We start from the raw sequence: 23,135 nt of genomic DNA, 5'->3' as shown, positions 1-23,135 counted from the left end.
CAGATTTCGCTTTCAGTCTGACTTCTCTTAAACATGCCGAGTCAAATCCTTACCCTGTTCAGCGCTGAACTGGCAAGCAATTCCAGCTGCAGTGTTGAACCGATTCCCCACTGAGAATCTCTGCATTATTCTGTCGTCTTCTGTCTTATGTGGACGACCAGCCTTTTTGGGGGACTTGAATGAATTAGTGTCATTGTAAAGCCGCAATATTCTATACTGCCTCCTGTCGCAGTGATTCAGTCACCTTAGAGTGAACCGCCATCTTGCAATCTCAGTGAAAACTGGAGGAATGCTGCCAATTAAAGGGTTTTAAGGGTTTTAAGGTTAAGGTGAATTACTGAAATAAATGAACTTTTCCACGACATTCTAATTTATTGAGATGCACCTGTATATATATACAGAGAAAATAATAGTTACATTTATAAAAAATGACCCATTCAAAAGTTTACATATATACGCTTGATTCTCTCTCTTTTTTTTCTTTCCAACAATGACTGTATGACTTTGAAAAGTTTACCCTGGCTCTTAATGCATCGTTTTTCCTTCTGGAGCATCAGTGAGCGTTTGAACCTTCTGTAATAGTTGTGTATGAGTCCCTCAGTTGTCCTCAGTGTGAAAAGATGGATCTCAAAATCATACAGTCATTGTTGGAAAGGGTACAAAAACACAAAAGATGCTGGAAAACCAAAGAATTTGTGGGACCTGAAGGATTTTTCTGAAGAACAGCAACCGTTCAGGGCAAACAAGGGACTCATAAACAACTATCACAAAAAAAACAAAAAAAAAAACCCCGCTGTGGATCATCCAGGTAACAACAGTATTAAGAATCAAGCAAACTTTTGAACGGGGTCATTTTTATAAATTCAACTGTTATTTTCTCTTGTGGACTATATGTAAACGTCTTTTATTTGAAATATCTTATTCAGGTCAGTTCTAAGGGCCGGTCAGATCCCCCTTATTTCGGTAAAATAATTTACATTTTACAGATACTGCAAAGTGTATGTAAAATTTTGACCACAACTGTATGTATGTATATGTGTGTGTGTGCGTGTATGCACAAAATGTATATCTATTATATGTATTTTATGATATTATATATGTTTATTTTTGATTATTTTGTTATTTTTTAAATATAAATGTAAATGAAGTTGAAATTATTCTTATGTTGAAGTTGAAATTAAATTATTATTATGGATCACTGTACAGAAGTATATCCTGACGCTTAACCTCAGAGCTTATGTAGTTGTACCAATAAAACATTCATAAGTTTACACTAAAAATCTATTTCGTCATGGAAATTTTGGAATTTTAAATGTCAGAATCCTTCAGGTGAGCTCTATAATGCAGCAGATACGAGGCCTGAATGAGAAGTAGTAATAGATGCTGATGGATGGATGGATCTTTCATGTAATTTCTACATTCTTTGAAACTTTAATGGTCTCTGTACAGCAGTCATGGGGTAGCCTGTAATTCTATAGCATGTGTGTGTTTGTGTGTGTGTTCACGCAACAAGTCCTTCTTTAATGGATCCACTACTAATGGAGCATGAAGGCAGCAGAGAAAGCCAAAAAAAAATCAATTTCCCACAGCTGTAATTATGGTACTCTCTTGGTTAATTACTCTGGTCTTGCCATTACAAAGTGCTACTAATGTGTCGTCGAAGAGCTCAAGCTGTAGCATTTACCAAAAAACACCATTGCACTGAAAAAACGAAATACACGACCCCAGCTGTCAGGAGAATTGGGTTTATTTGCTACAGAAACAACGACTACCATCATATTCAGGTTTACAACCTAAGAAAGGCTGAAAGCCCATGAGATACACAGCCACATCTGGTACTCGGCAGAACAGACAGGCTCAAATATTCCTCCTAAACCACAGTGACAGACACAATCCAAAGATTACATTTTTTTCTTTCCCTTTTCACCGATCCCTCATCCGTCCTCAACTTTCTTTGACACAGCACACACCGCAGAGAGGAACATTTCTTTACATGTAGCAAGTCTGACTATTGTGTTATATTGTGTGATACAAGATTTTGACACGAGACAAAAAAAAAACTGTGCAATGCAAATTCAACAGTGAAGTCGAAACAACATGACGTGGCTTGTTGCATGCTGTGAGCGGATATACTGTATGTGTGTGCACATCCACACAATGTGAGAATGTGTGTGTGTGTGTGTGGGATGCTTCTCACCGTCCACGCATGCTGGTCGGGCCCGTGTGGTGCCAGCGATCTGTCCTCTCCGGCAGGCACAGCGGGCTGTCTGCCTGGCGATAGTGCGCTTGGGACACACACACACACACACACACACACACACACACACATTTCAGAAAGCATGACATTAAAAATAAAGATATCAGTAGTAAAATCTTGTTATATAAACTTCAACATGAAGGTTTATTATCCCTTAAAATGAGCCCATCTTTGAGTGCATTGTTATGTACCAGTCTGAGAGTCATTGCCAAAGCAATCATGGAGGGAAATAAACATGGATGGCTTTCGGTGAAATTGAACATTTAAAGGAACAGTTCACACGAAAATGAACACTGCCATTGTTTACTCAACCTCATGTCATTCCATACCTGTGTAAATTTCTTTTTTGTGTGGAACTCAAAGGTAATTTTTAAATCAATACAATGAAAGTGAATGACGTGTGGCAGTCAAGCTCCAAAATGGCTCCACAAAATTGGTTCATTTGATGTGTGCGCTATAAAATTGATTCATTTGACTCGACAACTATGTTCAGAGAGTCCTCTGAAACCATACAATAGATTTTCATGAGGAATATTTTATGAATGAGTCTTTGAGTTCTATGAGTTTACAAAACATGGACAAATTATTCCTTTATGAATCGGACTGACTCACTGATTCAGTTTCAGATGTTTCCCCTAGTTTTACACTGAAAAACAACGTCAATTGTGACTGTTCATTACACAAAACTATCATGCATCAGAAGGCCACTTTTGGACCACTTTTATGGTGCTTTTTTGGGTCCTTTTTGATGTTTGAAAGCCCCAATCATCATTCATTGTAATTTCATGGAAAAGAACAATCTGTACAATCAAGAATAACACAGAAATCATATGAATTGGAAACAACATTTTGATTTTTTTGGGTGAAATATTCTTTTAAAATAGATATCTAGTCCAACAGCTCTGAATACCAGCATAAAATTTCATTTTCTTATTGCCTGTACTATGAAAATCATGTAACATTCATACAGTACATACAATGAAAGTGAATGAGAACTGGACTGTCATGCTCCAAAATGACACCACAAAAGTGGTTCAATTGACTCGTACACTAAAAAGATTAATAAAGAAGTGCACTATGAAGAAGTCAACAACTATTTTCCAAGTCTTCTAAAGCCATACAATAAATTTGCATGAGAACTTCTGTGAATGAGTCATTCTTCTGAGTTCCTGTAAATGAATTGTTTGATCAAGCTCACAAATGATTCTGATGGTCTGAATGATCCATTCATGAATCAGACTAATTTGGATCTCTAGTTTAACACGGTGGCTGCGTCCGAAAGCTGAAAAATGCTTCAATACATCTGAAATGAACCAAAATAGGCAAGCTAGCATTGAGTATCATGGAAAGGTTCAACCAATTTTCACATTTTGATTCCTCAACATGTCTTTAGAAGAAGACAGATACCTCAGATAATTTTAAGGTGTCACTTAAATGGTAGCTTTTCACTTCTCTAAAGGTGTTCATTGTTGCTCAAGCCTTTTATAAAGCAAAATCTCTTTCTCTTCCGTCTATCGAGACCATTTCCCCTCAATGGTTTCTCTGACAGGCATAAATTCTTGGCTGAGTATTTTTGACACTTTTAGTGTGCTGGCAAAGCTTACAACTTCTATTCAAGTGACCACAATGACCAGCAAGCTTTGTAGAAAAAGAACAAAAAGTGCAAAAAGTCTGGCTAGACATTAGCTGACTCATACATAATCATAATTCATGTCAGAGAGAAAAGTCTTCCTTGTTCCTTCACTTCCTGTCTTTGCTCTTTCTTTGTGTTTGATCAAAAAAGAAAAGTGGCCGGGTACATCTCTATGAATCCGCCTGTTTAAAATGGCAATAAAAGCAGATTTACAATATTAATTAATCTTGTGTGATACCGTTGAAGGGCCAACAGAGACGTGATGAAAGGGGATTTTTATATGTGTAATAGAACTTGGGAACAGTGATGAATCACCACCGACTCCTGCTTTAAGATTCCCTTTCACAGGAAGCTCATCTCAAGGGCACAATAATTCACTCTGATCAGACTGAACAGAGAGTCAATCAGATCTCACCGTCAAAAAATACCCTAAAAAAGCAAAAAGCCTAACTATTGTCTCCAAAATGCAAGACAACAAATAATGCAAACTGCAACTTGAATCAATGCTCGTTGGAAAACAGTCTAAAAAGAGTTTATTCATGCACCATATTCTCCGTTCGTCAATGCGTCAGCCTTTATTCCAGCTTTAAGCTGCTGCTTATTGCAGAGCTGAACAGCTTATTGCTATTCATCATATTTTACACTCCCCTTACCCCAACATACAAAAAACAGCACATCCACCCTCCCGTTGCATTAGCACTTGACCCACTGAAATGCAAAGACAGCAGTGTGGCGCTGATGACCGCTACTGCTTGGTCAACAGTCGGCACAGGCTGAGCTGATTAAGACAGACGTGTCGAACACAAAGCTCGGACTCCCAACAGGACGCCCAAATGCTTTCACAGTCCAGTGGCCTGTAGAATTACTATTTCAAAACAGCAGCCAAACTCAGGAAGACACCTGCCTGTCAGGAAGAAACCAGAGGAGTTGAATACGATGTTCAATGGACAGACAGTCAGTCCCATATCAACAGTAAAACAACTTGATTTAAAAAAAAAAAACACCTATAAATATATCTATATTTGTAGATTTCCTAAAGGACTCCGAATTAATACTGCATTAATGAACTAATGTTCAGCCCATCCTCACTTCAAAATCTCACTTGGCATGTACAAAAAACTTTCCTCTTTCAACAACACAATATCAAACATTACACACCAAGAGCAAAACTTACACGCAATTTCAGGCCGCACGTGTCAGATGCAGAGTCTACTGAAATTGTTTTAACCTTGACGCCGATGGGGGCATCTTGTTGAGTGGAGATGAGAAATCCCAGCAGACATCATTATTGTAAAGACTATGGAGAACGCTTAAGGTCACCTCTCTCTGTCTCACTCCCTCTTTCGCTCTGATCAGCCTCCTCCAAAATAGAGTCACAACCTCTTTCCATAACGGCCCACATTAATCCTCCACAGCTCAGAATTTAGATAAGAGAATTAACCCCTCCTTCAGTCCTCTGATGCATCTCTGTTTGCCCCTCTTTTATTCTGTTTTATTTCATACTGAGATCTTTCTTCAACTACAGCACTTATGGCTGTCTTGGAAAATAAATTCATACTTTACACACTCACACTAGTTAATTTGATTTGTCTGCTAACAGTAAATATACATGCATCACAGAAGAATAATGGCATCTGTTATTTCTGAAAGCTATATATATATATATACATACATACATATACACACACACACACACACTTTGATTTAGATATATATTTATATATGTTACAAGATTAAGATTGAAAATCTGGTCTGGGACAAATATATATAAAAAATGGTTTTTAATGCAAAAATAAAATGGTGAAAGCATGTTAAACACTTTTCACGAGAGTGTGACCTTCACATAACAAATAGAAATAAAACAAATAAAATAAAATTACATTAACAATGTGTGTATAGTGTGTAAATTGTTTGTTTATACGAGTCTTTAGGTTTTAGATTAGGTTTAGATTATCATCATTTTAAAAATGTATAATTTATATTTATATATGTTTTATATATACGTTTAAAATCTTGGTTTGGGATAAACATAAAACAATTATACATAAAAGTGTTTTGAGCAAAAATAAAATGGGTAAGGCATGTTAAACACTTTCCAAAAGTGTGCAGCCTTCATATAATAAACTGAATAAATAAATACATTTTAATATATTTTAATTAGTTTTAATAAAAACCCCTGGGACATAAAAGTGCCCTTAATTAAAGAAACGCCCGCAAATGGCACACACACCCACAGGAACAGCTGTGTGCTGCTGGCCAGGGACATCAATGGCATGAAATACCAGCGTTCTGTTCATGTTTAACAGCCAGAGGATGAATGGGGATGGATGGAGATAAGCCTCGGAAAACAGGATGGAAAGAGAGAGACAAAGAGATAGAGTCAAGGGTTTGATGTGCCAAAAGCTTGACAGCCGTTCCATCACAGGTTGTTAAGTTAATTGATATGACAGGAGGTTTTTCTGCCTCTTTAGTCCAGACACGACAGACCGTATCAAACGTTAAGGATCTACATGCACCTGGGCACAGAGCAGTGCTGAGACACCCTGCTGGAGCAGAGACCGGGTCATTCTGCAGAGACCGGGTCACCAAACTCAGCTCTGCTCATCTGCAGACTCTACTTCCTCTCTCAGAGGAACTAGATTCAGGTCTGCAGTGTCATTTTCAGCTGAAAGATGTAGGTACAACTGCAAGAGAACATGAAGTTTAAAGCTAGTGCGGTTCAAAACACCACCTCCTCTCCAAACGCAGCACCACTGGACAGCTGACAGGAAGATGTCACCTGTTTCGTTCTAGAATTTGCAACAACAGATAAGGGTTAGACAAAACACATTTCACTGCAGATTCTCACTGGGTTTCAATCACTTGAATCAGCGGGAGTGCTAAAAGTTTAACACATGATGGGAGTGAATGGATGAATCTCATGAAACCGGTTAAGAAACTGTCCAGGTTATACTTAAAGTAAAGAAATTTGTATTAAGAAAACCTTTAATTTGATTTTTAGGACCAAAGATATTTTTTGTATTGCAACATTTTAATGATAATTAAGCACATTTTCTATACTAACTGATAGTAACTGATATAACTAATTCTCATTACTGTAATAATAATAATAATAATAATAATAATAATAATGCAAAACTACATAGGATAATGGAATGGATTGTAGTAGTAGTAGTAGTAGTAGTAGGGCTGGGCGATATAGCTAAAAAATTTATCAACGATATAATGTTTCATATCGTTCGGTATCGATAATTATTGACATTTTTTTATAACCTTTTTTTAAAACAAAAAGCAATAGAAATTTTTTTTAAATTTAACCACTGTATACTTTAAAAACCACTGTACATTTTTAAAATTAACACAATTTATTGAGACAAACAACAAATATTTTTTCATATTTGTCCGTCTAAAAATGTGCTGAATATGCGTTCTGTGTGAATGGCTTGGTTTCGGTTTTAACCTTTATCAAGATCTTCTCCGCATTGAGCTTCTATATTTCTCTATATTTTGAATGAATAACGCAGCAGCGGCGCGTCTCGTGCGCTAGACTAACAAAACTTAAAATGCAACAACATCACTTACATCATCACCGCATCTCGCGCGCCCTGATGCACACCTAACATTCAAATGCAAATGTTTATTTTAAATTTGACTAATATTCATTCTTTATTTACAATCTCCTCATCACAGGCAGGCACAACATTCATTTCAGCATGTGTTTGTGTGTGCTGTCTGCGTCACTCATAGCACGTGCCTATATCGTGCACTATATCGAACATTTTTTCTATGATATCGAAGGTGTACCGTCGATAAATATCGATACCGTTTTATCTCCCAGGCCTAAGTAGTAGTAGTAGTAGTAATAATAATAATAATAGATTTTTTTACTCTAATGTGAGAACATTTTACTTTTAAGTATTTGATTATTTCTTTGTGTTCTCATTATTATAACAGTATTTTTTATTGTGTTACAGTAACAAAACACTGTAATTCAATATTGTATATTAAAATCAGTATAGAGGCAGTATAACAAATCAACTCCGGGGACTTTTAGACTTGAGTGCGGCGTTTGATATTGTTGATCATGGCATTCTTTTGTCACATCTTGAACAGTATGTGGGCATCCATGGAAGTGCCTTCAGTTGGTTTAAATCTTTTCTTACTGACAGAACCTTTTCAGTTGGCATTGGAGGCTCTGTCTCAACTGTAGCTCCTCTCACCTGTGGCGTTCCCCAAGGTTCCATCTTGGCCCCAACACTGTTTTCACTATACTTGTTACACCTCTAGGTTCGATTCTTAGGTGGCATGGAGTGTCATGACACTCAAATCTATCTGCCTTTGAAGCGTACTGACAGGAAAGGTTTAGAAACCTTGCTTGCTTGTATAAACGATATACGATCCTGGATGTCCTCAAATTTTTTGCACCTAAATGCGAGTAAAATGGAAGCAATTGTGTTTGGGCCCTCTGTGGGTAAAGAAACTACTGTTAATGTTGCCAATCTGCACTCTTGCGTCAAACCGACTGTAAAAACTCTGGGAGTCTTTTTAGATTCCTCTTAAAAGTTTGATCAACATATAAACACAGTAGTTAAGTCAAGATTTTTTCACCTGAAACTTCTATCTAGAGTAAAGTCTTTTCTATCCCCCAAAGATCTTGAAAGAGTTACACATGCTTTTGTTCTATCCCGCTTGAATTATTGTAATTCTTTATACACTGGAATATCCCAGTCCTCTATTACAAGGCTTCAAATGGTTCAAAACGCTGCAGCCAGATTTTTAACTGGAGTCCGCAAACGTCAACATATTACTCCTATTTTAAAGGCTCTTACCTGGTTGCCAGTGCGTCAAAGAGTTGATTTCAAAATATTGTTGTTTGATTTTAAATGTCTAAATGGTCTTGCGCCCACATACTTATCTGAACCTTTAAGTCCGAACACGTCAGGCAGGTGTCTATGGTCCACAAACAGTTACTCTCTGGCCCAGCCTCGAACACAGTTGAAATAGAGAGGGTATTGTTCGTTCGCAGTCGTTGGTCCTAGGCTCTGGAATAGCTACCCCTTATCTCTGAGATCCCTGTTCTCTGTACTTGAGTTTAAATCTAAGTTAAAATTGTATCTTCTTACCCGGGCATTTAACAAATCTTAATTATGCTTTCAGTTCATTATGTGTTACTGTTACTGTACTGTTCTAAATGAAATGAAACGAATGAAACAAATACTACAGTAAACTATATTTAAAAATGTCATTTAAAAATGTTTATTTAAAATTTTATTTTATTTAAAAAAACACTAAAATGACAAATAAAAAATAAATTAAATTTCCAGTTTCCCAATGGAACACCAAAAAATATGTTCATAACTGAAAGTCAAGCTGCTCTTTTCCATACAGTGAAACTGGCTGGGTCACAACAAGCGAGAGTTTCAGAAAATAACAGTCCATTCCTCACACAAAGCTACTGTATCGTACAGTATATTGTATCAGAAGACACAGAATCTAGTGCACAAGTCATCTGGACTACATTTATGATGTTCTTGGTGCTTTCCCCCATCCTTGTTAGACCCTGATTCCAGTCTACTGTTATCACAAGGAAGAGAGCAGTTCACACACTGTGTTAAACATCTCCTTTGGTGAGAGAGCATAAATGTGAGCATTCCTTTAAGCAAAATGTACTATTCTCTTTCTTTGCAGTGGAATATGACTTTCTTGACAGGTATTGTGAGATTTCCTCAAATAAATCTCTTCGGTCCACAGAAAGTCAAGCTAATCCTTTGTTGCTGTATGAGTGGAAAGAAGCACAGCTTGAGCCACAGATGAAAAACTGCCTCTCTATAGAGTTTGTCTTTGCTGTTAACAGTTATGTTCAGCAATAGAAACGGTCATAATCTCCTGCATTGTGTACTGAAGAGCTAATTAACCCACCCTAACTCTCTAAGAACCTGTTTAAACAAATCTGTCATTTAGCATCAACCTCAAGTGGAATGAGGACGGCTATAACAGAAATTGACAAGTTAGCAACAAGCCAGGGAACAAAGGTCTCACACTTTATACAACATGTGACAATAGTAAACTCAGACAGTAATTCTCAGGAGAGAGAGAGAGAGAGAGAGAGAGAGAAAGCAGTGAAGCTAAAATACTGCAGAACATCATATCATTCATCTTCATATATTAGACGTTCAAGAATTCCTCTCAGCTGAGAGAGAGATAGAGAACAGGAGCAGAACTAACTAGAGTAGGGTGGCATTTGACATGAATTAAATTTAAATTCACCCAGCAGCGAAAAACTTAAAAAAAAAAAAAAAAAATGGGTGGCACAATGCTACACAATTGATTTTGCCTTAAAAAGCTTTTGAGTTTTGCACAAACATCCGTTCACTTCTACGGCTTCATTACCTACAGAGGCACTAAATTTATGACACGGGCCATCATTAACATCTGGCATGCTGGGAGCTAGTGGCCTTTGTTGAGGAAGAAATTGCATTTTGCAAATTGTGCTGCTGGAAATGACATATCTGTCCTGCCCACCTACACAACATTATGACAATGGCATTTAGGGAGAGTGCAAAAATAACCAGCTATTCATACACTGTGGTTCAGCTAAGTAATCCCAGAGGACAAATTTATTGCTCAGAGGTTGCTCGCTCACAGCTTGAGAGAATTAATGGAGTTCTTCTCGGTTATCTATTACTGGGTATCAAGCATCAACTTTGTCTTAGATGTTTCTCCTACAGGGTTGTGCACCATTCAGATATGAAATTGAGAATTTCTGTTCAATTCCAATTCAATTCCTAAACTTGAATTAAAGAAGCAAACAGGATGGAGGACTGCAATTCAAACTAAACTGTAAGGAAGCAGAATTAAATTTAATTGAAGCTGAAAGAAAATAATATCACTGCAATTATAAAAAGATAGATAGACAGACAGACAGATAGATAGATAGATAGATAGATACTGAAACACTGTTGAGATCTCTGCTGAAACTCCAGAAAACACAAATATGGAACTATTGGAGTCTTTTTTCATACAGGATGTGCTGAGAACTTCTGCTGCATTATAATTAGAATCATCTCTTCCCACCCACTGATACCCAAGCTCTACGGTGGAAGCCGAAAGGTGTCGGCGGTGGCAGGGCAAAAAGTCTGCAGAGGGAACTCTGACATTTCCAAATGTATTGTTAAATAAACTGGCAGTGCTGATGTTGGTGACAGCTCATCCATCTGTCTGTTCTGTGGCCCAGAGTGCAGAGCCAAGCGCACTTTGATTTCCTGTCTTTGCCATGACGAATGGCGGTGCTTTGTGGGGGGAGCTGTCAGGGCAGGATTCACAGCCTCTCGGAGCGACCCACACATTTCTCTGTTACTGAACCCCCCAAAAGGGCCTGACAGACCAAAGCATGTGTTGCAGTTAATGGGCTTGTCTTAAAAAGCACACAGTAGCCCTTTTATTTCATCACTCTCCTGCACTGTAAATCCATTTCCAAAGCCAAACACACTCCATCTGTTTCTCAGTCGTAGACGCGTTCACTAATATGAATTATTATCGTCTGTAGAGGGGTTTTTGGATACCAGTCAGAGAACAACATCTACTACAAATCATGCCATCTTAAATCATAGCTAGTGGTTGTCAAAGGTGGTCAAAAATTTCACCCGCCAAGAATCAAAGGATAAATTACCTTTCTTTGAGAGCACTTCCAGAAAAGGCCTCATGAAATTGCCTGACGAGTTCAGTTTTCTGTCCTGTGTTGACATATTTCCTATTGAAACAAGATGTTTAGGTGGGACATATCGATAAGGTTTAGTTATGTCATATCCATAAACAATTTTTCAATACTTGCTGGTCGATTGCAAAGGGAGAGATATTTTTATTCTAGAGAGAATCTGATTGGACAAAAATCTGTGTAACCCTGTGACAGGGTTATTAAAAAAGTAGTTACATAAAAAAGTTATTTGAAATAAAATAAAATATTTCCACTACTTGCAAAGGCATCAGTTCTCATTAGGCTTGCCGTGATAGACGGTGCTGACGGTGATACCGTTGTTAAGCCGCAACAACGGTTACGTCACTTGCCCACCACGGCACCGACCCCCACCGTTGTTTTGATTTTTTTATAGTAATAAAAATCATTTAGTTCAGTAAAAGAACAGACACTACAATTAAAAACTGAACGCGGCTGCTCAATGCAGCGTGCCGAACGACAGTCGCATCACAGATCAGATTTAATTTCTCCAGTGAGGAGAGTGAGTCGAGCTGACTGACAAGAAGAGTGGGTTGAGACAGACAAGACGATGGCGGACGATTTAGTTTTGAAGTAAAATGCAAAAGCGCCTGTTTGGCAGTATTTTGGATTTTGAAAAGCCTGTTGACTTATGCCATTTATCTATGGTGATTTTGGAAGTTTTTTTAAGCATTCGTTTCTTATTTAATTGGTTCCACAGTGTTTGCTGATTACTTTATTTAAACTTTGTGTATTTTATAGTGCTGTCAAACGATTAATCGCATCCCAAATAAAAGTTTTTGTTTGCATAATATATATGTGTGTTCTGTGTATATTTATTATGTATATATTAGGGATGCACCGATACCACTTTTTCCAGTACATTTGTTTTGTTAATAAAAGTTCTATGTTTTATATATAGGCTAAAGTGAGTTTGACGTTGTATTTTGTTGTCGCATTCAAGCAATTGACACCGAATTGCCGCTAATTGATGCTTGCATATAGAACAGCCACAGACTCAAAGTGAAAGTAAAATGCGCACAGTGCTTTTAAGCTATTTAAAAGCGAAGGAAAGTGAGGAAAAGAGAAAAAATTCAAACTAACTAAAAACGAACAATTGCTTTATGCCGAATTGCCGCTATTTGAAAGTGAAATTATAATCCGCATGCCGCTTTTACAAGCTATTTAAAAGTGAAGGAAAGCGAGGAAAAGAGGGAACGCCCCCGCGGTGATACCGGTATTACCGGTGTTGTCACACGTCGATTAATCGGTGGGAAAATTTCCTCACCGTCGCAACCCTAGTTCTCATTTTATTATCATCTTACTTTAAGTACTAAAATAATTAAAACAAAACTGAAATAAAAGTAAGAATACAGACCAATTAAAAAAAAAAAAATTACTAAAATGCTACAAAATTTTAAATGAAAACAGAAAATGTAAAAATGAAACTAAATTCAAAATTTTAACAAAAACTATACAAGTATATTAATTATACTAAAAATAACACTTGTTCAGGATGAGACTTTTGGCCTGTTTTCATGGAAGAGAAAGTTGAAATATACATATCTACAAAACATACAAATGCACTAGAACACTGGCATATAGATACCCTGAAAGTTAAGAACATGGACTAAAAGCCACACAATTCATATTTTGATTTTATAGCATCTGAAAAGGTCAAATATGTCAATTCTGTACCACTGGCAACTTTGGTCCTAAAAATAATAAAATCAAAATTAGAATGCTCAAAACTATAAAATACTGAAACAAATAATGACAGAGTAAACTAAATTAACAAGACAAACTAAAAAAAAAAAGAAAATTTAATTAAAAACTCAAAAATATCACAACCTTGTGACGACCACTAAAAGTAGGCATACAATATTACTGTAGATATTTCACCAGTGACCTATTTTTCCTCACAGGCCTCTCAACAGCATGAAACAGACTTAGATTTTCCTTGTCTGTCTAATATGAAATGATCAGAAGCATTTATGGCTCAGGTGACTGGCTCAGAAAATCTTGCTGGAATGGCAGCAAAGGCATCACAGCATCCAGGCCGCATGCACCAGCCGAGCAATTGCGTTAAAGATGGATGGGACTGCTGGATAGCTCTCCAGGTTTATTAGAACTCCTTGAAAATCAGCCTACGAGTGGCTTACAGTTGTCTCTGCATTTTAGACCAGATACAAGAAAGTGCTTAAACATCAGAAAAATGTCACACATCACCTTTAACCAAAGCGAGCAGTATCTCTGATGTGCAGTGCAGCATTTGGAGAGCTTGATGGATAAAGAGAAACGTCGGTCAGTGACATGAGCTTGTGTCCTAACAGCCTGCAGATTTGCACATGCAGAGAAGCTTGTTTGCATCTCACACCACAAAGCAGCTGAATCAAATTTGCACAAGCATTAGTTTGAACGCGCAGTGGTGTGGGAGGTGCTCAATTAATGAATTCAAACTGAAATCTTTTCACAATATTTAACAAACGACTAATCTTCTGCTTCAAGCTTTCCGGGGAATTCCACTACGGAAGAAGAGAGAATTTTTAATTGGACTCCTGACAATTGATTTTAATCTTGTATATCTCTCATCTCATCACTGTCCATCTCGTTACGCCGGGCATCGGTGATGAAAACGCTCTGTGCATTATCGTGATGTCATCACAGTGGCTCTGTTATGATTCTGAATGACAGCCCTGGCCTGGGAGGACGGCATAATTAAATCATGACAATAACACATGCGCTGCTGGCACACAAAGATACACACACATCTCTATATCACTTACATCTCACCACAAATAAAGCACGATCATAATATGCATGTGTACGCTGGATCTTTTAAAAGGCCATTAAAAGGATAAGAGCAATGAGGGTTTTTCATCACATGCCTATGGTGCTTGAAGGGTCAAGGTTTCATTCGAACCCACATGCTTTCCTCTGTAAATGACTCGGAGCCAAAGAGCGGCAAAGGTTGATGGTCACACAAATTGATCAATCAATATCTCCCCCACAACTTCAGTAGGGCCACGGATATCATTATCGAAATGAAAGGCCACCACACTGTAGCATCACAGCAATCATAAGTTCCCGTTTCATCCGGCTATAGACTGAAATCGTGTTCCTTTAACTGTTTTTTTTTTCAGCCAGAATTGAAAATTCTGTCATTATTTACTCATTCCAAACCTGTATAACTTTCTTCGGTGGTGAAATAAATACATAAGTAATAAAAAATATATTTAATAAAAAATATGATCTGGTTTTAAAAAGTCTTCAATGCAATGTGCGTGACTTTCTTCAGTGAATAAATAAATAAATAAATACATTCAAATTAAATAATAATAATATGAAGCGATAAAAAAACATCCATATATATACTGTATATATACATACATTTTCTCCAACTTTGGCAGAACACAAAATAATATATTCTAAAAAAAGATGTTTCAATTGTTTTTGTTCACAATAAAAGTTAATGAGGCCCAAAACAGCATTTTTTTTATTTATTTTGAGGGTGAGTATAGTTCCACAGAAAAAAGAATTTTTTTTTCGCTTGGAACGAAATGAGGGTGATTAATGACAATTAAAGAATAAGCATATTAAAGAATAACACTGAGCAAATTCTATCAACAACATTAAAAAAGACTTTGTGGCAGAAATATCCCCTCACCTTGCCTGTAAAATACAACATATTCAGTGACATTTGATGAGTGATTTATCAGCTTGTGCAGCTGGACGTGAAGCAAAAAATTTCAGGCCCTCAGGTATTTCTTGTTGCTTCATGGTGGTCAGAATAAGGTTTCCCTCCTTAGTTTGAGCCGGAGGCCATGAAGCCCAAATAAAGCTCAGCCATTAACTAAGAGGATCTATAAGCGATGTTTGATCCCTCAAATACAAGACACTAGTTCACGCCTACTAACATTCAATGTGCTGAACGTCTCAGTTAAACGTGAGGATTTGTGCAGCAGGGTGCCTTTAAGTCTGCAGTATTACCGTGCTAAGACACCACCGTGAGATGAAGTGTTAATGCCTGTAATATCTCTTATTATATCCCATCTTAACTCAAAACCCCATCGCACCCCCCACTGACAGCCATCTGCAAAACTTCCACATCAGCACACAAAGCTGTGCCATGTATGACATGCCTCCCAGTGCCTTTTTAGGGCAGTTAGCTTATCAAATGTGAGTCACGTTCTTACCCCTGACTCAAATCATGACTATCCTCTTCATTACCTCTAGAACACACACAGAAACGCCATACAGACACGCACACACATGCAACAAAACAGTGTGCAATGCATGTCAGTAGGCACTGATGCAAATGCATGTCAGTAGGCACTGATGCAAATGCATGCATACAAAAGCACTGGTCCCTGAACACATCATTCACAGCATTAGAAGAAGCAAAAGAACTTCAAAGACCCATGAGCTTCACACTAGAACTAGTCTGACACACACAATGCACCTCTAAAAGCCATTTACATAGAAAAGAAAACCGCAAATTAGATCTCAATTGAGAGAAATCACAACAATTACATAAATTGTGCTCAGATTTCTCAAGGCTGAAGTTTGAGATTTCTCATCAAGTTCTTCACATTTGTGCTCCACATCTCAAATTTAGTGTATTTCTCCAAAGACATTTTAGGAGAACCCACTGTGACAAAGTTACATCTCAAATAAATCTCCTGAGCTGTGAAAGAGCAACCCCTGAGCAATACAATTTTCCTCAGGGTTGTGAAGCATGCCCTCTATATTATGCTATAGATTTCCATAATAATATCACAAGCTCTCCAGGGTCTCTCAGAGGAGTTGTTTCTGTCCTAGACTCTATGGTTCTCCCCTGGGTGTTAAGAAACAGAAGCTTGGCTCAGAGAAATCTGACAGCAGCATTTTTAAACAACTTTATAATAGGGACAATATCAGGTGAGTCTATGCATGGAGATATGAGGTTATTTAGACCCCGTTACCATAGTGAAAGTCATGTATAGTGATGCTCAACACTTGCCTTCTTTCAGGATGTGGGTGTAGATCATCCACAGCATGAGCAGGCAGCAGAGAGACGCGCCTCCGCCGGCACAGAGCGCCCGCATCCCCGACTGCATCCTCACTACCGGCACCCAGCCTAAAGCAAGTTCAAAGCAAACTCGGCTACTTCCATAGATTTTTACGGGAATGTGGCCGGGATGCGAAGAGAGAGCTAATCCGACGTGAATTTACGCGCAGTGGTTTCCATTTTACGCATCTCATAAAACGCATTAAAATATTTAATTTGGAGGAAGGGGCATTAAAAAGTCATTATTTAACAGGTACTTGCCCAGTTTAATAATTAACAATAGAACGTGTGTTTGAATTAAAAAGCAAAGCAAATCAAATTGATGGAAAACTCATCCAAGCAAAGTAAAATGAGTCATAATTTGGTCCGTTGGAAATGGCGCAATTCCTCTGCGGTCTGGAGAAATATCCACACAGGGAGAAATGGTCAGTGGTACCAGTGTCCAGTGGTAAAAGCTCCAGAATGTACGGATGCTGACTGTAGATGAGCTCGAGACGGAGGTTCGGTTCTGGGTCTTCAGAAATGAGCCTTTTTCAATGTCACTCCGACGTTCCCAAACCAGTTCTTGTCAAATCATACAGAACGTGCCCTGTGGAGTTAAAGAGAACAGCAGTGAAGCGTTTCGCGCACATTCTCCGTGGATTCAGAGCTGAGTTCTCCTTCCTCTAGAAGATCTCCCTCCGCGGACACACGAACACACGCGCGCGCACTCACAATGTGGGGAGAAGGGATGGGGATCGTAAGGAATTTAACTATTCCGGTTCCTTAACGATTCTTTCAGAACTTAAGGAAGAAAAATTTGGCAATGCCATAAAACTGTTCAGTTTGTGGTCCTAAAACCCAGAAAAAAAAATGCATTTCAAACTCGGTTTCCTTGTGAAATTTCAAATGGGCTTTTACACGTTCCGATTTAGCCTATAAGTAAGCCTGCATTACGTTCTGAGGTTAATGGAGAAGACTTTCACGTTTTATTCTACCTCAATTACGTATCAAATCGGAAGTTATTCGTTCGGTAATCGCTCTACACGTCGCGTTGTGTGTGTCTGATTGAGTGAACAGAACCGAGTCAGAGTCATTCCTGCGGGAAATCGAACTACAGGCTACTGGTCGCGCTGTATGCGTTTGATTCAGTAAAAAGAACCGGCTCTTCGGAGTCATTCCCTCTGGAATCGAGCTGTAGCCTACAAGTCGCGCTATATGCGTTTGATTCAGTAAATTCTTCGGAGTCATTCCCCCTGCATCGAAATGTACTAGTCGCGCTGTATGCGTTTGGTCCAGTAAGTTCTTCGGAGTCATTCCCCCTGCATCGAAATGTAGGCCTACTAGTCGCACTATATTCGTTTGATTCAGTAAGTTCTTCGGAGTCATTCCCCCTGCATCGAAATGTACTAGTCGCGCTGTATGCGTTTGATTCAGTAAGTTCTTCGGAGTCATTCCCCCTGCATCGAAATGTAGGCCTACTAGTCGCACTATATTCGTTTGATTCAGTAAGTTCTTCGGAGTCATTCCCCCTGCATCGAAATGTACTAGTCGCGCTGTATGCGTTTGATTCAGTAAGTTCTTCGGAGTCATTCCCCCTGCATCGAAATGTACTAGTCGCGCTGTATGCGTTTGATTCAGTAAGTTCTTCGGAGTCATTCCCCCTGCATCGAAATGTACTAGTCGCGCTGTATGCGTTTGATTCAGTAAGTTCTTCGGAGTCATTCCCCCTGCATCGAAATGTACTAGTCGCGCTGTATGTGTTTGGTAGAGTAAAAAGAACCAATTTATTGGAGTTATTCCCTCTGGAATTTCTGAACTACAGGCTACTGGTCGCGCTGTATGCGTTTGATTCAGTAAAAAGAACCGGCTCTTCGGAGTCATTCCCTCTGGAATCGACCTGTAGCCTACTAGTCGCGCTATATTCGTTTGATTCAGTAAGTTCTTTGGAGTCATTCCCCCTGCATCGAAATGTACTAGTCGCGCTGTATGCGTTTGATTCAGTAAGTTCTTCGGAGTCATTCCCCCTGCATCGAAATGTACTAGTCGCGCTGTATGCGTTTGATTCAGTAAGTTCTTCGGAGTCATTCCCCCTGCATCGAAATGTAGGCCTACTAGTCGCGCTGTATGCGTTTGGTAGAGTAAAAAGAACCAATTTATTGGAGTTATTCCCTCTGGAATCGGGACTATAGGTCGCGCTGTATGCGTTTGATTCAGTAAAAAGAACCGTCTCTTCAGAGTCATTATCTTCAGAGTCATAGTCACTGATACAGATATCATACCTCAAAGTGATGATGTTACTGACCAACTACACTGGTCGCATTGTGTTTAAGTCACTAAAAAGAAGCTGTTGATTAGTAACACTCTTTCGGGATGATATAGCTTACATATTTTTTTGACAATACTGAAATTTTAAAGTAGGCTATATTACAATTTAACAAAACAAAACAAAAACATTCTAAGCAGTCAAAGATGGTAACTAAATCAATAAATGTCTCAAGCTAAATTAAAAATGTTAATATATTTAGGTCTACTTAGCCAGGTCGACAGTTTTACAGGTTATTTAGTCATTAATAGCTGTCCTTAAGGTTGCAACACTACAAAGCAGTTATAGGAAGATATTTTTTTACTTATATTTCTATCCATTTTTATGTTTAAATATCCAGTTTTCAATAACCAGTTGTTTACTGTAAACACACACACACACAAAAAACAATGCAAACAGGTTGACAGATCATCTCCCACTGACAAAACTACAAAATCTAAAAAAAATAGTGATACAAAAGAGAAGACTGGCTACTTGCACATCCTCGCAGAGTTCACATGATGAAATTGAAATAAATTACAATAGCACATATCAATTTTTTCATAAAGTAACTGTTTACACTATTCTTCAGAGAACACCGTTTTGTGGAAAGACCCAGCAATATTTGCAAAGTATTACATGATCTTGTAAAGCATGATTGTGACTGGAGTCGCAACTAAAGTAGAGTCTAATATGAATATGAATATCTGGATATGAATACTATATAGGATTAAATACACAAATAAACAAATGGAATGCCTTCTTTTATATTAGTGGATTTATACATAAAATATCAGCCCATAAAAAGCCTCTTCTAATGCAATATGCATAGAGCAGTGTGCATTATCCAAACAGGATTATTTAAACAACAGCATTTGAGCTCTACAAGTATTAAACATGGTCACAATCTATCAAACTTATCAGAATACAACAGCAATGATGACTCCACAATAATGTAATACAGGTTAAAAAATGTGTTATATACCACTATACAGTATGCCACTCACAAATTAGCATCACAAAGAAAAGATCATACACCATAAAGAGAGATTAACAGACACATACCTCAGGTGATTTGTAGAAATATTCTGCAAGCTAGAATGACTGACATGAAAATGCTTTTCAAAACATCACAAAAAAAAAGAAAAGTCAAATGGAGTCAAGCTTGTTTCCTTTGCAAATTCTACTGTGCTCTATCAATATGTTGTTTTTCCTCTCACTCTCTCTCTCTCCCTCCCAAAATCTGCACGTCATTCCCTGGGAGATAAGACCAGGTACAGTGCTTCATCTCCATATTTTGGTATTCTGTACTGCACTGCGCTGGTGTTCAAACCATTCGCATCTTTCAAGATTCATGGCAAACCACCATTAGACATTTTTTCTCCTTCTGCTATTGGCATTATGAAAACGTTCCCAATCCTTAGTCAGCAATGTGAAATGAACATATTGTTCCACATTGATTATTCACTCACTCTCATGTCTTTCCAAACCAGTGTAACTGACCTTCTTTCTTTCATGGATCAAAGAAGATGATATTTTGATTTTATGATATGTTTCCTTTCAAAGAACACATACAATGACCAGGGGCTTTTTAGGCTCCAAAAAGGACAAAAAGACAGCATTAAAATATTAATACGACTTGTGTCATATACATTTTTGATTGGACTTTTATGGTGCTTTCATGTCCTTTTTGCAAAGCAAATCTCTTTGCAATTAATGGCTTAACATGTTCAGTTAAATTTTTAGGGACAAAAGCTAAGTAATAATAATAATAAATAAATAATAAATAAATAATATTATAATAAAATTTATTATTAGTAGTAGTAGTAGTAGTAACAACATGATTGTTACAAAATATGTGAAACCATTTAATTTATTCATTCATTTATATTTATTTGTGATAAATAATTAATAATAAATAATAATGATATAATTATTTTATTATAAATAAAATGTGACGAACTGTTTTATGTATTTATTTAGAATAATTGTTATTATTAAATTTTTTTTTTTTTTTAAAGAACACAGACAGTCACCAGGGGCTTTCAAGCGTCAAAAAACACAAAAGACAGCATAAAAGTATTCATATGACTTGTGTCATATAGCCTACATTTTCTGGCCTTTTGGACTATTTTTATGGTGCTTTTGTGTCCTTCTTGGAGCTTGGTGGCCCAGTGTGAACATGCTTCAAAACATCTCTTTTTGCATTCAAAATACATGTTTACAATGGCATGCGTGAACACATGATGACAGAACCTTCATTTTTGGGCATATTATTCCTTTAAATAGTCTAAAAGACTAATCAAGCATCATCTATGTTCTAGCGAGGCTTTCACATATTGGAGCAGACAGCTCAGGGCATGCACACCTTTTTCTAGAGACCCTTAAATGTCCATTAAGCCTTTTTCAAAAGTCAAACTGACAGATTTTCTACATCGATTTGCCCTCTTCTACACTCTTCTTCAAGAACAGTAAACAACAGATGACACCCAAGCTACATTTTAGAGAGCATTTGAGCCCTTAAAAAAAGCAATAATCTCAGTCCAGCATCATTCGCTTCCTCTCAGGAAAGAAAACCCAGTCTGAAAACCAAACATAATGCACTCTTCAAGGTTTCGAAAACCTTGAAACAAACCTCGCATATAGATCTGAATTCATTATCACACATTAAAGCAAATCTAATTATTGTTTCAAAACCTGATAGTCTAGACCTCTGTGTGTGTGTGTGATGTACTGGCGCTGTGAAGTCAGTACACACGGGCCATCTGTGCGGCCAATAAAGTCAGTGTTTGTGGCGCACGCTGTCAGATTTAGCGCCCTGCTGATGCCTCTCCATCTTCTAAATGACCGTCGTTAAAAACTCCCCACTCATACAGAACCATATCAATAATTCAGACCCAGACCCTACAACCATCCAGCCTCATTTGCGGTCGGAGGGGACACTCTCACGCCAGCAGAGTCCCATGGAAAATGTTTGGCCATAATTATCCGATGTTGATGACAACTTTCCCAGTTATCCGATGAAGGTGATGCAGGTTATTCTTCAGGGAGCGTGACCACATTGGAAGACCTTTGGCACTAAAGTCTATTAAAAAAAGCCTCTCGGTCGTCGTCCTCAGGGCCGTTCATCCTTCATCTTAATGGTCTGAGAGTTGAAGAGCATTCTTTAGCTGTGTCACCGTTCTGTCTCTCGGAGAGAATTGAGCGGCTCCGGTGTCCCTTTGGCAGATGTCTGGAGACCCATCCAAATGGAATCACCTGCTTTGAATCACAGGATTTCATCCATGCAGAGGCAGCATATGGTTCGTGTTTGTGCGGTTAACTTTGCTTTTCCTTATTAGCATCCTCTACCTCATGCCTTGAGAGAAATATCACAATTTGGCTCGCCGTGGAACATCATTATTCTTGCAAGAGTGCAATAAGAACAGACCTCACTCTACGGCAATCAATATTTACAACTACGGCCGTGCCTTTGCATCTATTGTTTGGGTTTTATCACTTTCTGCTGTGCTGGTCCTCAGTTATGGTTCTGCGGAACTGCGCTGCCACAGCACACAATCTGTAAGCTGACATTTTCTGCCATGTAAAAAGAGGAAATAAATGCAATCCAATTACTGTATAAAAAACAATTATGTAGAAGCGCATAATGGATGCTATTAGTCTGTTCTGCAATGAATACATGAATATAGTATATGTTGATGTCAGACACGCTAGTGATTCTCAAGCGGTATGTGTTCTCTGGGGGCACTTGGAGAGATTTCAGTTTTGCTTTTCCTTTTTAAACCTATAAAACATAAATTATGAGTTTAAAATAAAAAAATGAGGGCTTTCAAAAGACGTAAGCATAATGAATCTCTTTGTAATAACCAACTTAACACATTAAGTTAAATCTTAAAGGCAGAGCAAAAAGCAAAAAAAGCATGAGTAATAATAATAATAATAATAATATTATAACAAATGTAAATAATAATATACAATAAATTATAAATATTATAATAATATATTATAAAAATCATATATAAATTAATAATATTTTCATTTTATTATTATGTATTTATTATTATGAATAATAATTACTATTATTATTATATAAAGTATGAAATAATACATGAAAAAATAATTATTTTGTTTATGCATGAATTTATTTTTAAATAATAATCATTATTATTATTTAAAAATACATGCATAAACAAAAATATA

General features: G+C 37.5%; 1 long non-coding RNA gene across 1 annotated transcript in view; it reads right to left on the bottom strand.

Moving 5' to 3' along the window:
- LOC107674381 (uncharacterized) overlaps positions 1–2,285 on the bottom strand; it is a 39,329-nt gene extending 37,044 nt beyond the window's left edge. The window contains exon 1 of the long non-coding RNA XR_001632500.1: positions 2,198–2,285. This is a non-coding gene — a long non-coding RNA (uncharacterized LOC107674381). The remainder of the gene's footprint in view (positions 1–2,197) is intronic.
- Positions 2,286–23,135: the final 20,850 nt, after the last annotated feature.

This window comes from Sinocyclocheilus anshuiensis, unplaced genomic scaffold (assembly GCF_001515605.1).
Source record: "Sinocyclocheilus anshuiensis isolate Anshui unplaced genomic scaffold, SAMN03320099.WGS_v1.1 scaffold188, whole genome shotgun sequence".
Lineage (NCBI taxonomy): Eukaryota > Metazoa > Chordata > Actinopteri > Cypriniformes > Cyprinidae > Sinocyclocheilus > Sinocyclocheilus anshuiensis.
The sequence above is the reverse complement of the archived record's forward strand: the minus strand, read 5'-3'. Positions and strand labels throughout refer to the sequence as shown.